Source organism: Trichosurus vulpecula, chromosome 2, assembly GCF_011100635.1.
Source record: "Trichosurus vulpecula isolate mTriVul1 chromosome 2, mTriVul1.pri, whole genome shotgun sequence".
In the NCBI taxonomy this organism is placed as follows: Eukaryota; Metazoa; Chordata; class Mammalia; order Diprotodontia; family Phalangeridae; genus Trichosurus; species Trichosurus vulpecula.
Genome location: NC_050574.1, coordinates 224,274,051 through 224,286,762, shown reverse-complemented (window position 1 = coordinate 224,286,762; position 12,712 = coordinate 224,274,051). Strand labels below are relative to the sequence as shown.

The 12,712-nt window shown below is 39.4% G+C and overlaps 1 protein-coding gene and 1 pseudogene across 1 annotated transcript in view; both read right to left on the bottom strand.

Annotated features, from left to right (window-relative positions):
• The window catches only part of MYO3B (myosin IIIB), a 636,303-nt gene that overhangs the window by 178,962 nt on the left and 444,629 nt on the right, over positions 1–12,712 (bottom strand). The window lies entirely within an intron of this gene.
• Positions 11,374–12,461, bottom strand: LOC118839434 (annotated as a pseudogene).

Genomic DNA, 12,712 nt, shown 5'->3' with positions numbered 1-12,712 from the left:
GTGGATAGAGTGCCAGGCCTGGAGTCAGGAAGGCCTCAGTTCAAATCAGGCCTCAGAGACTTACTAGCTGTGTGACCCTGAGCAAACCCTGTTTGCCTTAGTTCCTCATCTATAGAATCAGCTGAAGGAAATGGCAAACCTCACCAGTATCTTTGCCAAGAAAACCCCAAATGGGTTCACAAACAGTCAGACACAACTAAAAATATGACTGAATTGACAGAGGTAAGTAAATACAAATTATGTTGAGTTGATCCTTCTCAAATTCTGGGCATACCTCTGATCCCTTTGCAACGAATGATAACCAAACCCCACCTTTAGGTCATAAAATCCTGCCTTAAAAGGATTTTGACAAAGCAATTATCTGTACCACAGTTTTCATGGAACTAACTGTCCATGGCACGTTGCTTTACCTAATGGCCAGTTTGGATGGATACTTCTCTAATTGGAGCCTCAAGCCATTTGAGTTGAAAGCAAGTTATATTCATATATATATATATATAGCTATTTATGAGTTTGCCCAAAGATAGTACAGCTCCTTTAAGATCTAGAAGACATCTCTTAAGGATGTAATTATAAACAGGGCCAGAAACAGATAATAAATATTTCATAAAGCAGTTGCTCTAAGTTAGTATTTTACACATATGTATATATCTATGTCTACACAGATATATTCATACACACACTAGCTCCCACAAATCCCACTGGGGCCTCTACTTGACAGTATTTGTTCGATTCACAATCACCCCTTCCTCAAAAGCCCATGCATTCTTAATTTTCTAGCTATTTTAAAACATCTCAATTTTATTTTGTATTCTTCTCTATCTCCTCAATTCAATCTTTATCTCTGAAGGCGACAACTATTGCTGAAGATTCAGATAGAAATAGGGAACCTTTCTTCCATGAAGAACCCTTGACTCATGGGGGGAGGGGAACTCTGTTTTACTCATTCGTGTCCTGCAAATTACAACCAACAACTTCGTCTGCATGTTTTTAGTGTTTTCAAAAGCTAGACATTTCAAGTACTCATAGAACCACAGAATCTCAGAGTTGTAAGGGATTTCGGGGGCTGTTTAGTACAACTAGTTCAAGTCCTAATGATTGCAATAGCCTCTACATTGATCTCCCTTTCTCCAGTCTCCATCTCCCATCCATCCTTTTCTCTGTTGCCAAATTGATATTCTTATAGCACTTATCTGACATGTCACTCCTCTGCTCATGAAGCTCAGGTGGCTCCCTATGGCTTCTAGGCTAAAATACAATTTCCTCTGTTTGACATTTAAAACTCTTTGTAATCTGGTTCCAATTTATTTTACTGGACTGATTTCACATTACTCCCTCTCATATACAACACTCCCACCTCCTACCTTCATGTTTTTGCATAGGCTGATTCTCATGCCTAGAACGTTCTTCCTCCTCACATCTACCTCTTGGAATCTCTACCCATGTTCAAGACTTGGTGTAAGTGCCACCTCCTACTCAAGGCTTTTCCTGCTTCTACCAAGTGTTATCGATTCTCCACCCCTAAAATTACTTAATTGTGATTAAGCAGGCCAGTGACTTTCATCTTTGTCTTTGCATCTTCAATGGTTAGCACAATGCCTTGCACATAGCTTATTGATAGCTTGCTGGATTGAATTTGGAGATATTTTATATTTTCTTTTCCTGGTATATTTTGTCTTTCCTAGTTTAAAAAAAAGCTCCCTGAGAGCAGAGGCTATTTTCATTTTTGGCTTTCCATTCTAGAGTCTAACACTACGTCAAGCACATGCTAGGCCCTTGATAAATGCTTCCTGAACTTAATTAAACCAGTATATGAACAAAAATTCCCTTGATAACATACACAACAGCTAGTCATACAATTGTTGCCTGAAAACCTCCATTGAGTGGGACCCCCTACTTCCTTGGGCAGTAGATTTCACTTTTAGAAAGCTCTAGTGGTTAGGAAGTTATCCCTTACATTAAATCCAAATTTGCATCTTTATAAGGTCTTATTCCTTTAACTCGTGGTCATAAAATCCTTTGCCATCCCAGTTGTTCTCCAGCGGAAGCTCTACAGATTGTCACGTTGTTGTTGGGTTGTTTCAGATGTGTTCAACTCTTCATGACCCCATTTGGGGTTTTCTTAGCAAAGATACTAGAGTGGTTTGCCATTTCCTTCTCCAGCTTATTTGGCAGATGGGGAAACTGAAGCAAACAGGGTTATGTGACTTGCCCAGGGTCACACAGCTAGGAAGTGCCTGAGGATGGATTTGAACTCATGAAGATTAGTCTTCCTGATTCCAAGCACAGTGCTCTATCAATGTAGTCAATGTAATTCCTAAATTGTGCCACCCAGAAATGAATATATAACATTAATATAAGACTGAATTAGGGTCAATAAATGATTTGGGCAAACATTAAGAATATCCCTGTGACACATGTTAAATTTGAAATACACTTAAAAAACTCCCCAAGTGGTTCAGAGAAGAGATTCATGGTTTCATTCAGAAGCCTCTTTTTGTTTTGTTCTTCTTTGTATATGGAAATGTTTGTGCTCATTGACATATGCCAAATTCGACATAACAAAAAGGGGAAAAATTTAAAGACTATATCTTTTTACATTAGTATCTAACCTAGTGGCAGAGGCTACTAAGACCCAGGATTGCTTTAAGATAAATTATGTTAAGCATGCAGTGCCTTGCCTCGACAGCTCCCGAAAGGCTTCAAAATATTCTTTGGATAACTGAAACCTTCCAGTGTGCCTTAGGTTATCAACTCTACAGAATAGGGATTCCACGTTTGATTTATAGCAAACAGAGGACTTTACACAAGGGGAATGATAAATAACTCTTTTTCACTGTTGATTATATTTACTCAAAAGCACATTAAAGATTGGATGATCTTAGATAAATCATTTCACCATTCCATGATATTGAGACAATCAATACTTGCCTAATAGAGTTCTGGTGAAATTCCCATGAGATCATAAGTATAAAAGTGGTTTTTCAGATCAAGAATGCTAAAATATAAGTTGGTCATAATTATTATTTTTAATAATTCGTTTCTATTAAACAAATGCCAGAGCACAGGCCCTTTGGACCTGATAAAGTCTAAGGATTCCAATGACTCTGAGCAACTTCCTCTGTACTGCTTTCTCTCTTTCACTTTGGTAGACTCAGGAGGCAACCTCAGAGCTATATGGAAGAAAATTCTGAGGCTGGATTTGAACTCATGAAGATTAGTCTTCCTGATTCCAAGCCCAGTGCTCTATCAATCTTTAATGTGCTTTTGAGTAAATGGAATTTAGGTAACAGTCTCAGAGCAACAGCAACTTAAAATGTCTGCACACCCTAAAGCTGTATGACTCTTAAAGTCTTGTTTGAGATCCCTGGGGATCCCCAAGACACTTTCATGGGGTCCTTATGATTAAAACTATTTTCAAAATAATACTAAGATGTTATTTGCCTATTAAAATACTACTCCCTTTTCCAGCTACATATTTGTGTGAGGTCATATTTTCTTTATGTATTTCAACCAAAACAACACCGAGACAGATCGAATAAAGAAGCAGATATGAGAATCCAGCTGTCTTCTATTAAGCCAGACATAAAAAGATTTGCAAAACTATGAAAAACAATTCTACCCTTCTCACTAAATTCTCTTGTTTTGGAAAATTTATGTTTTTTTAAATAAAAAATGTCATCTATATAAATATATAACAGGTTTATCATTGTTATTTTAAATAAGCAAATTTTTAAAAAAATTATCAGTTTTAATTTCTAATACAGTAAATATTGATAAATATAGCCCACATAAACAAAAGCTCTTTGGGATCTGCAATATTTTTAAACATGTAAAGGGATTTTGAGACCAAAAAGAACATCTGCCCTAGAGATTTTCCTAAAATTATTTAATCCATCTTTGCTCACTTCTTCTAGGATCCTTCTTTCCATCTGGTCCAAGGTAAATTTAAGAGACACTTCCATGAACTCCAGTTCTTGACCTTTCATAGTCTGGGGAAGACAATTGGCCCCTTTGCAAAATGATGCCTTTAAATGCACAAACTAAAACATAGAAGGGAAATAAAATTTATTAAAATAAAATGTTTTCCATCCAAGCTCATGGACTCTCCTGAAATCTATACACAGGGACTCCAGGTTAAGGATCCCTGCAATAATTGAACTAATTAAAGACTTCTCTCTTTTTTTGTCTAATCGTTACCCTAATCTGATTTAGGCAGAATGGAAAGAGGATTCTGGTCTTAAGTGGATCCATCAAGGGGCCTTGTACCCTTGTCAAACACGATAGCACCCTTATCTTCAAGGAGAACAGAGTTCCTTCCAGATCTTTTCACCTAGCTTCCTCAAAGAAAGTGGTTAAGCCTTTGGTAAAAGGCCAAAGAGGATTGAGTTCAGGAAGTTTTAGCAGCAGCAGCTAGGTGGTATGATAGATAGAAAGGCGAAACTTAGAATCGTGAAGACCTGAGTTTGAATTCCACTTCAGATATTGACAAACTGTGTGACCCTGAGCAAGTCACTTAACTGCTCTGTGCCTCAATTTCCCTATCTGTAAAATAGAGATAATAATATTGCCTATCTCCCAGGATTGCTGTGAGGGTCAAATAAGTAAACATATATAAAGTATTTTGTAAACCTTAAAGTGCTAGTTATGATGATGATGATATTATAGAAACACTGAGAAAGGTTTCTTATGCATGGGGTACCAAGAATTTTAGACTAAAGTATTATCGTAATATCACTTTGATGGGTAGCTTAAAGAGGGGAGTGGGGGAGGAGCTTAGTGGGTGATCATTATAGCTTTTATATACCTCAAAAGCTGGATTTTGACATTGCTTTTGACTTCTAACATCTAGAGCAACAAGATCCGCTTTCACTTCCTCTTTTTCAGGAAGGCTAAAAGGTACTTAAAAGGAATATATCTAATATGTGGCATTGAATGAAAATCAACAGAAGCACATTTTGGGGAAACTACAGAGAATGAAGTAAAAATCCCAGGCAAGAATATGGGAGGTGGGAAGCGGGAGTCAGGCATGGTACAGAAAGGAAACCCTGGTGCTAGAGATGACCTGGAAGTCAAGGAAATTGAGGTGGTCACTAATCTAAATGGAAAAAAAATAAGAGTGTATTTCAGGGAGCCAGACCAAGGTGGAAATATTTTATGTGTGTGTGTGTGTGTGTGTGTGTGTGTTCAGTCATTTTTCAGTCATGTCCAACTCATCGTGACCCCATTTGGGGTTTTCTTGGCAAAGATACTGGAGTGGTTTGCCATTTCTTCTCCAGCTCGTTTTACAGATGAAGAACCTAAGGCAACCAGGTAGTGTAAGTGAGTGAGTATTAAAGGGTTAAGAAGGGCAGACTTAAAAGTGATTTCCTGTAGAGAGAGAGTATGACATTGAGGATGAAAGCTCCAGAAAGCTTGGACCATAGGGAAAGAGGTAGGAAAAAAAATAAGAAGTCAGAGGCCTTATACACAGAATTGGGTTAACCCAGAGGTAATTGGACTTTTGTCTATGACCTGTGGTTGTAAGATGTACTTCTTGCATTTTTTTTAGAGATGGGGAATACCCTCCCTACTTCCTTTCCTCACCTCCCCCCCACCACTCCCTACTAAATGTGGCCTCACAGGAATTTTATCTAGCCTGTTTAGTAGGTACTTTCCAACCTTACTAAGAAAGTCACAAAGAAATTGGGAAAGTAATTATTAGTGTCACAGCAGCCAACACACTAGATTAGAGAAAACAAAGACTTAATTCCATTCAGAGGAGAGTAGCAACTGAAAAACAGCTTTAGTATAAGAACAAATCGTCTCAAAGGAAGAAGTGAGTCATAAAGTATTATGATGACTTGGCTTGTTGACCAAATATATTTTTATATATTGAAATCCTCAGGTGAAGTCAAGCTTATGAGATTGAAAGAAAAGAGACCAAATTCTCTCTACCTTTCCCGCCCCCAAACATTCCAGCCTCTTCTTCCAGTAATATAATTCAAAACAAATAAACACACGGAAAAGGCACCAGGCCCATTTGATTTCTTTCTTTTTTTTAAAAAGCAACAACCTGTAAGTGCTTGCGTGGGCGTTGTAAAACATTACTGTTCAGTGAGATGAATTCAAACAAGTGGCTTGATCTGGGCAGAAAGGGAAAGAGAGAGAAAGCATAGGAGGAAGCAATTGAGCCTCTCAGGCAGAACAAAATAAAACTACAAGCCAGTGGGGGACCCCTCGTCAGACTGTAAATTCGGTAACTAAAGAAGATCCGCAGCCTCGGCCCGGTATGCAGCAATCAGCGTCAGCTCCATCCCGACGGAAGGCGACCATGTGGCTCCTGAAGCTAACAGCTGTCAGGCAGAACTCTGAAGATTAACCCATAGGGTGGTGTTGAACCATTTCCCATTAAGATATTTGCAAAGCAAACAAAAATGATAGCCCCATTCTGAGCCCTGGGAAAGAGCCAAAAGGGCTCGCTGTTCTTGTGGATACACACAGTTCTCTCGGGAGGATATGAGCCAGAATGGAGGATGGCCCTTTCCCGCCTTTCGTCTCCAGGGTATGTTGATCTTAGACCATTAAAATCTTGGTATCAGGAACTGTTTATCATCTTATTTCCCAATCACAGCAGTTGCTAGGTTTTTGTTTTCACTGGAGCTCAACATTCTAGGTCTCTACACAACAGTTATTCATGCATTCAAGCATGCAGTCAACAAACACTTATTAGACACCTACTATGTGCCAGGCACTGAGCTAGGGACTAGGACTACAAAACCAAAACTGGTCCCTGTCCTCAAAGAACTTATATTCTTCTGGGTTGGAGAGACAACAGGTAGAACATAGGTGAAATAAATACAAAGTAATATTAAAGACCAAGGGCACTTCAAAAATGAAAATCCATTGGTTTTTGACTATCTAAGCTGCTAGTACCCTCTTTCTGTGGGTAAAAAAAAATTACCCCATGTTTATCTTCTTTATGAACATGTTATCTTCCTGATTGACTTTGTGATCCCTGAGGGCAAGGAGTTTAATATAAACGCTTGTTGACAGACTGATAGAATTTATAATGCCTATAATTACTGACATATATAATGCTTTAAAGTTTGCAGAGCACTTTACACGCTGATTTTGCCTTTCTCTGTATCCCCAACACTTAGCACATTATCTGGCACATAGGAGGTGCTTATTCAATGCTTGCTGACTTGACAAACATTAGGTCATTTGATCCTCATGATAAGCCTGTGGGTTAAGTAATGATGATGATGATGATGATGATGATAAATAGAATTTATACCACAAATGTTTTCTCATTTAATCCCCTGGGATTAAAGCCACCCTGGGAGGTAGGTGCTATTATTAGCCCCATTTTGCAAATGAGAAAGCTGAAGCACAGAGCACTTAAGTGACTTACCCAAGGTCACACAGCTAGGAATGTAGGTATTATTATATTAATTTTACAGACAAGGAATTTGAGGCTGGGAGAGCTTAAGTAACTTGCTTCTTAGGTCATGCCTAGTGAGCGTCTGAAACTGGATTTGAGCCCAGGTTTTTGTGACTTAAATCCAGCACTTTATCCACTATGTCAGGCAGTGGCCTATAAGGGGAACACGGCTTTACCTCTTTTCAAAGTACTTTAGATGACTATGGCCTCCTTTTTTTTTTCTTTTATTGCTATGGGGTACTATGGCTACCAAGGCAAACTTACCCAGCACAGATAGCAGCAAAATGCCATTGAGATTCACAAAACATCTCAGGCATTAATATGCAAATATTTCATTCTCATAACTAAGAAAAGACAATGGAACAAAGTTAATGATTTCCCATGACAAAGTCTGTAACTGCAATAGGAAATGACATAGAATTAACCTCCTCTCACTATGCATTTAAGAATATAATCTAGGCTTCTCCTGCAAGCAGAGACTTTAAACTGTCCATAAGGAAATGCTTTTATTTAAAATTCATTTCCAGACAAACATGTTTTTTTTTTTTCCCTTTCAACATTTCGACTTAGCAAATTTTCTCTTCTTGAATTTACTAAAGTTGGACAGATAATACAGAGACAGATGATTTCTCTAAAGGGAAACGCTGATCTGGTGTTCAAAATACGGGGAAAATCTAAGTTGGGACATAGCAGGCTTTATTTAGACATATGGAATTCCTCTTAAGTTTGCATGTACAGAAAGTTTGGTGAAAAAAATCTGTTGGGGGAGGGATAGTTTTTAGCTTGTCAACAAACTTAGTTTGACTGTTGGCACTCTAAACATGAGATCCTTGTTCAGTGGCCAATGAGTGGACATGTTGCTTGAGGAGTTGAATTATGTCAAACTTGACATTCTTGCTATAAACCAGATGAAAGAAAGAAATTGCATCTAAATGCAAGGTAGGGCTGTGCAGGAACCAGCTCACACCAGCTGGAGAGCCAATTCTTAAATTTTCCAGGTGAGCTCAGAAATTGGCAATGCTACAAATTAGGATTTGATTTGTTTTTTTGATTTTCTAGACTTAAGAATGTGAAGGAGAAAATGTTAATAATGCAGGTTAAACTTTAAAGTGTGTCAGACGTTTATTTTCTTTTTCTTTTTGGAGAGCTGGACAAAGAACAGAATTTGCCCAACAGATTTTTATCATGTTCCCAATAGATTTTTATCATGTACCCAAAGGCTACAAGAATCATTATTTCATCAAGCATATTGCAGTATTAAAGACAAGGATTTGCAAAAAGATGAAAATAACTTCAGCTTATACATTAACAAACAAATGAATGAATAGGCATTTATTAAGTGTTTACCATGTGGTAAGCAGTATGCAAAGTGCTGGGTATACAAACAGAAGAATAGTCTGATCCCAAGGAGATCACATTCAAATTGGGGAATGAGAGAGAGAGAGAGAGAGAGAGAGAGAGAGAGAGAGAGAGAGAGAGAGAGAGCTACTGAGCAGATGGAAAGACTCAGAGTCCTAAGGAGATTATACAGAGTGGATGGCAAGGCTCTTAGAATTCTAAGAGAGCATATAGTAGATAGCAAGGCCAGGGAGTCCTTAGGATGCATTGAAGAATATGGCCTATTGGTGAGACCCACCATCACTGGGAAGTGGGGAACAGGTCTACCAAACTGGAAAAGATTTTTATTCATGTGAAAGTTACTATTGAGTTAACTGTGCACCATAAGATCATGATCTTGTCACAATTAAGATTTTTTTTAAAAATAATAACAATAATGAGAAAAAGGTAAAAAGATATGCTGTACAATTAAAATGATTTAACCCTGACTTATTTAAATGCTATTGAAAATCAAACATGGGAAATAGACAATGGAAATTACATTGCCACTGACTGTAATAATCTCATCCAGAAGTTTAAGCAATCTAAATGAATTTCCATGAGAAAACCAAAAGTACTCAGAAAACACCCTGGCCAGTATACATCTGACTTGCTCAAAGGGGAAATATTGCTGCAAAAGTCAACAGTAATTTAGAATATAAATTCATCCATAAAATATTGTGAAGAGTGGTGATGGCCAATTATGAGTAGTGTCATTCCATAAAAATAGACTCAGTGGTAGACAAAACCAGTTTAAAGTAAGTTTGGCAAGATATCTAAGTAAACAAAGTTATCTCAAGGACGTTCAAGAATGAACAGGTAAGAAGGACAGCAAACAGATGAAAAAGATTTGTAAAAAAACATTTCAACAAACTTCTTTCTTCACCAATGTCACGCTTGGTATACAGTAGTATATTACTCAGTAGGAATATTAGTAAAGGTACACAGTAGTACATTAAATAGTAACATCACAGTCCCCAGAATGCTTACAGACTTTGACAAACCATCTCCTTCCTTCTTAACAGGCTTCCATTTTAATACAAACTATATCCCAGCTCTTCTCTAGGCTTCTGGACTGGCCCAAAAGCATGACACAGACAAGCTGTGTTCTGGACAGATAATCAATCTCCTCACTCTCTGATTGCAACATAGCAGGTATTGATGGAGAGATGGGTACAACTAGCCAGGCATTAGGACTACTCATATCTACTACAAAATGAGTTTCCACACACTTCCTAGGTCACAGCAATATGGTAGGTTTGGCAGTTGAAGGCTCTGATGACACCTAGAAGATCAATCTTAAACTTTCTTATCACTGCTGTCATTAACCAATCTCATTCTTATTCTGCCTGGACTCGTTCCTCAATGGTTAAATACTCCTTCCTCCTATGTTCTGCAAATGTTATAGAACTTCTAGCTGCCAAAGGATAACCCTTCCCCCAGCCTTAGCTATCTGCCCTCCTATTTCCATCCTCCTCAACCCTATCTCCCCACAATGTCCCACTCCAGATCTGCCAACCACTTCCAAGGACCTTCCAAGGTACTCTCTGGAATACCTGCTCCATAATTAACAAACTCGTTCTCATTTTACACCACTGCCTCTTTTGCCCCTTCCATCTTCTGGTGCTCACTGAGACCTGGCTCCCTCCTGATGACACTGAATCTCTGGAAACTCATTCCAGTACTCACTGTACTTTGACTCATACTCCAGCTCCTTGGTAATGGTGGGAGAGTCAGAATGCTTCTTGTTCCCTAGTGTCACTTCCAGACTCTCCCTTTACTACTATCACTTGGCAGCTTCTTCTTCAAGATTCTTCAGTTCAAATTTATCATCCAAACCAGATTCTGGGGTTGTTATCTACCAACTCCCAGGACATTTTCTGTGTCAATGAGTTCAGTGCTGGGCTCAGAGTTTTTCTTTTTTTTTCTTTAACATGTACACTTTTATTTGAACTGGTCTTAAGTCAGTATACAGGTAAAGCTCCTCCCCTCCCCCAAGTACTGGCACCAATCTCAAAAAACTCGCAGGGAGATTGTAAAGTCTTCATTCACATGTACGTTGGGGGCAGAGAGGGAATTTAGGGGGCCATTCATTATGGCTGACAATTAGAAAAAAGGAACAAGTACTAAGGAGGAAGATACAAAAAAAATTTTTAAAGGATTACATAATTTACTTGTAAAGCAATACTAGTACCCTCCCCCCTTCCCCCTCCCCATCTGGATTTTTGTTATGTAGCTCGTTTGCTGTAGCAGAGGACACCCTGCATAGAGGCTTGTAACTCTGTAACAATGCACTATACAAAATTTGGAATGACTATTGAAAAAAACAACAAATGTACAATCAGAGTCCTGAAGACACATTGTAGAACTTTGGGGATGTTTGCCTCCAACATTCTTAGACTGCTCATCACCTTTACTGTTCCAGTTTTTAAATCTTGAGTCAAGTGCCAAAAAAACCCCAAAAAACAAAAAAAAAACAAATAAAGCCATGCCAATCTCATCTCTTTTTTGGGGCAATTATCATGTCACACCCTTTGACAAAAAAAATAAAACAACCACAAACAGTCCATTTAGAAGCATTTGCAGTGGACAATGGAGGGCCCAGATTCATCATACTCCTGCTTGCTGATCCACATCTGCTGGAAGGTGGAAAGAGAGGCCAGGATGGAGCCTCCAATCCAGACAGAATATTTTGCTCAGGTGGGGCAATGATCTTGATTTTCATTGTGCTGGGAGCTAGGGCTGTAATCTCCTGCATCCTGTCAGCAATGCCTGGGTACATGGTAGTACCACCAGACAATATAGTATTGGCATACAAATCCTTACAGATGTCAACATCATACTTCATGATTGAGTTGAAGGTAGTTTTGTGGATTCCACAGGATTCCATACCTAAGAAAGATAGTTGGAAGAGAGCTTCTGGGCATCAGAACCTCTCGTTGCCAATGGTGATAACCTGACCATCAGGGATCTCATAGCTCTTTTCCAGAGAAGGGCTAGATGCAGCAGTGCATCTCCTGCTCAAAGTCTAGGTCGACGTAACACAGCTTCTCCTTGATGTCATGCACGATTTCCCTCTCAGCTGTGGTAGTGAAACTGTGCCCTCTCTCGGTCAGGATCTTCATGAGGTAGTCCGTCAGATCATGGTCAGCCAGATCCAGACAGAGGATGGTGTGGGGAAGGGCATAATAATCTTCATAGATGGGCACAGTGTGGGTCACACAATCACTGGAGTCCATCACAATACCAGTGGTATGACCGGAGGCATACAGGGACTGCACAGCCTAGATGACAACATACATGGCTGGGGCGTTGAAGGTCTCAAACATAATCTAAGTCATCTTTTCTCTGTTGGCTTTGGGGTTCAGGGGCGCTTTTGTGAACAGGACAGGGTGCTCTTCAGAGGTCACACGGAGCTCACTGTAGAAAGTATGATGCCAGATCTTCTCCATGTCATCCCAGTGGGTGGCAATACCATGTTCAATGGGGTACTTCAGGGCCTCATCCCCCACATAGCTGTCTTTCTGGACCATACCCACCACCACGCCCTGATGTCTGGGGCACCCAACAATGACTGCCTGAGGGACACCGTCTCCTGCAAAGCCGGTTTGCACATTGCAGAGCCAGTGTCAACAAGAGCAGCAATATCATCGTCCATGGCAAACTTTGAAGTGTGAAGTTAAACCTTTACGAGACAGAGGGGAGGTGGTGTCGCACCTGGAGGTGGGGGAGGCAAGTGCATCCTGGGTGGGAAAGCTCACAGCTCACAGTCTTTCTCTCCATCCTAACTCCTGTCCTCATTCTAAGAGACTTCAACATACATTTTGAAGCATCCCCATATATCCAACTTCTCAGTTCCTCTAACTATTCTACTCCTATGACCTACTCTTCCATTCCACTTTAGCTACA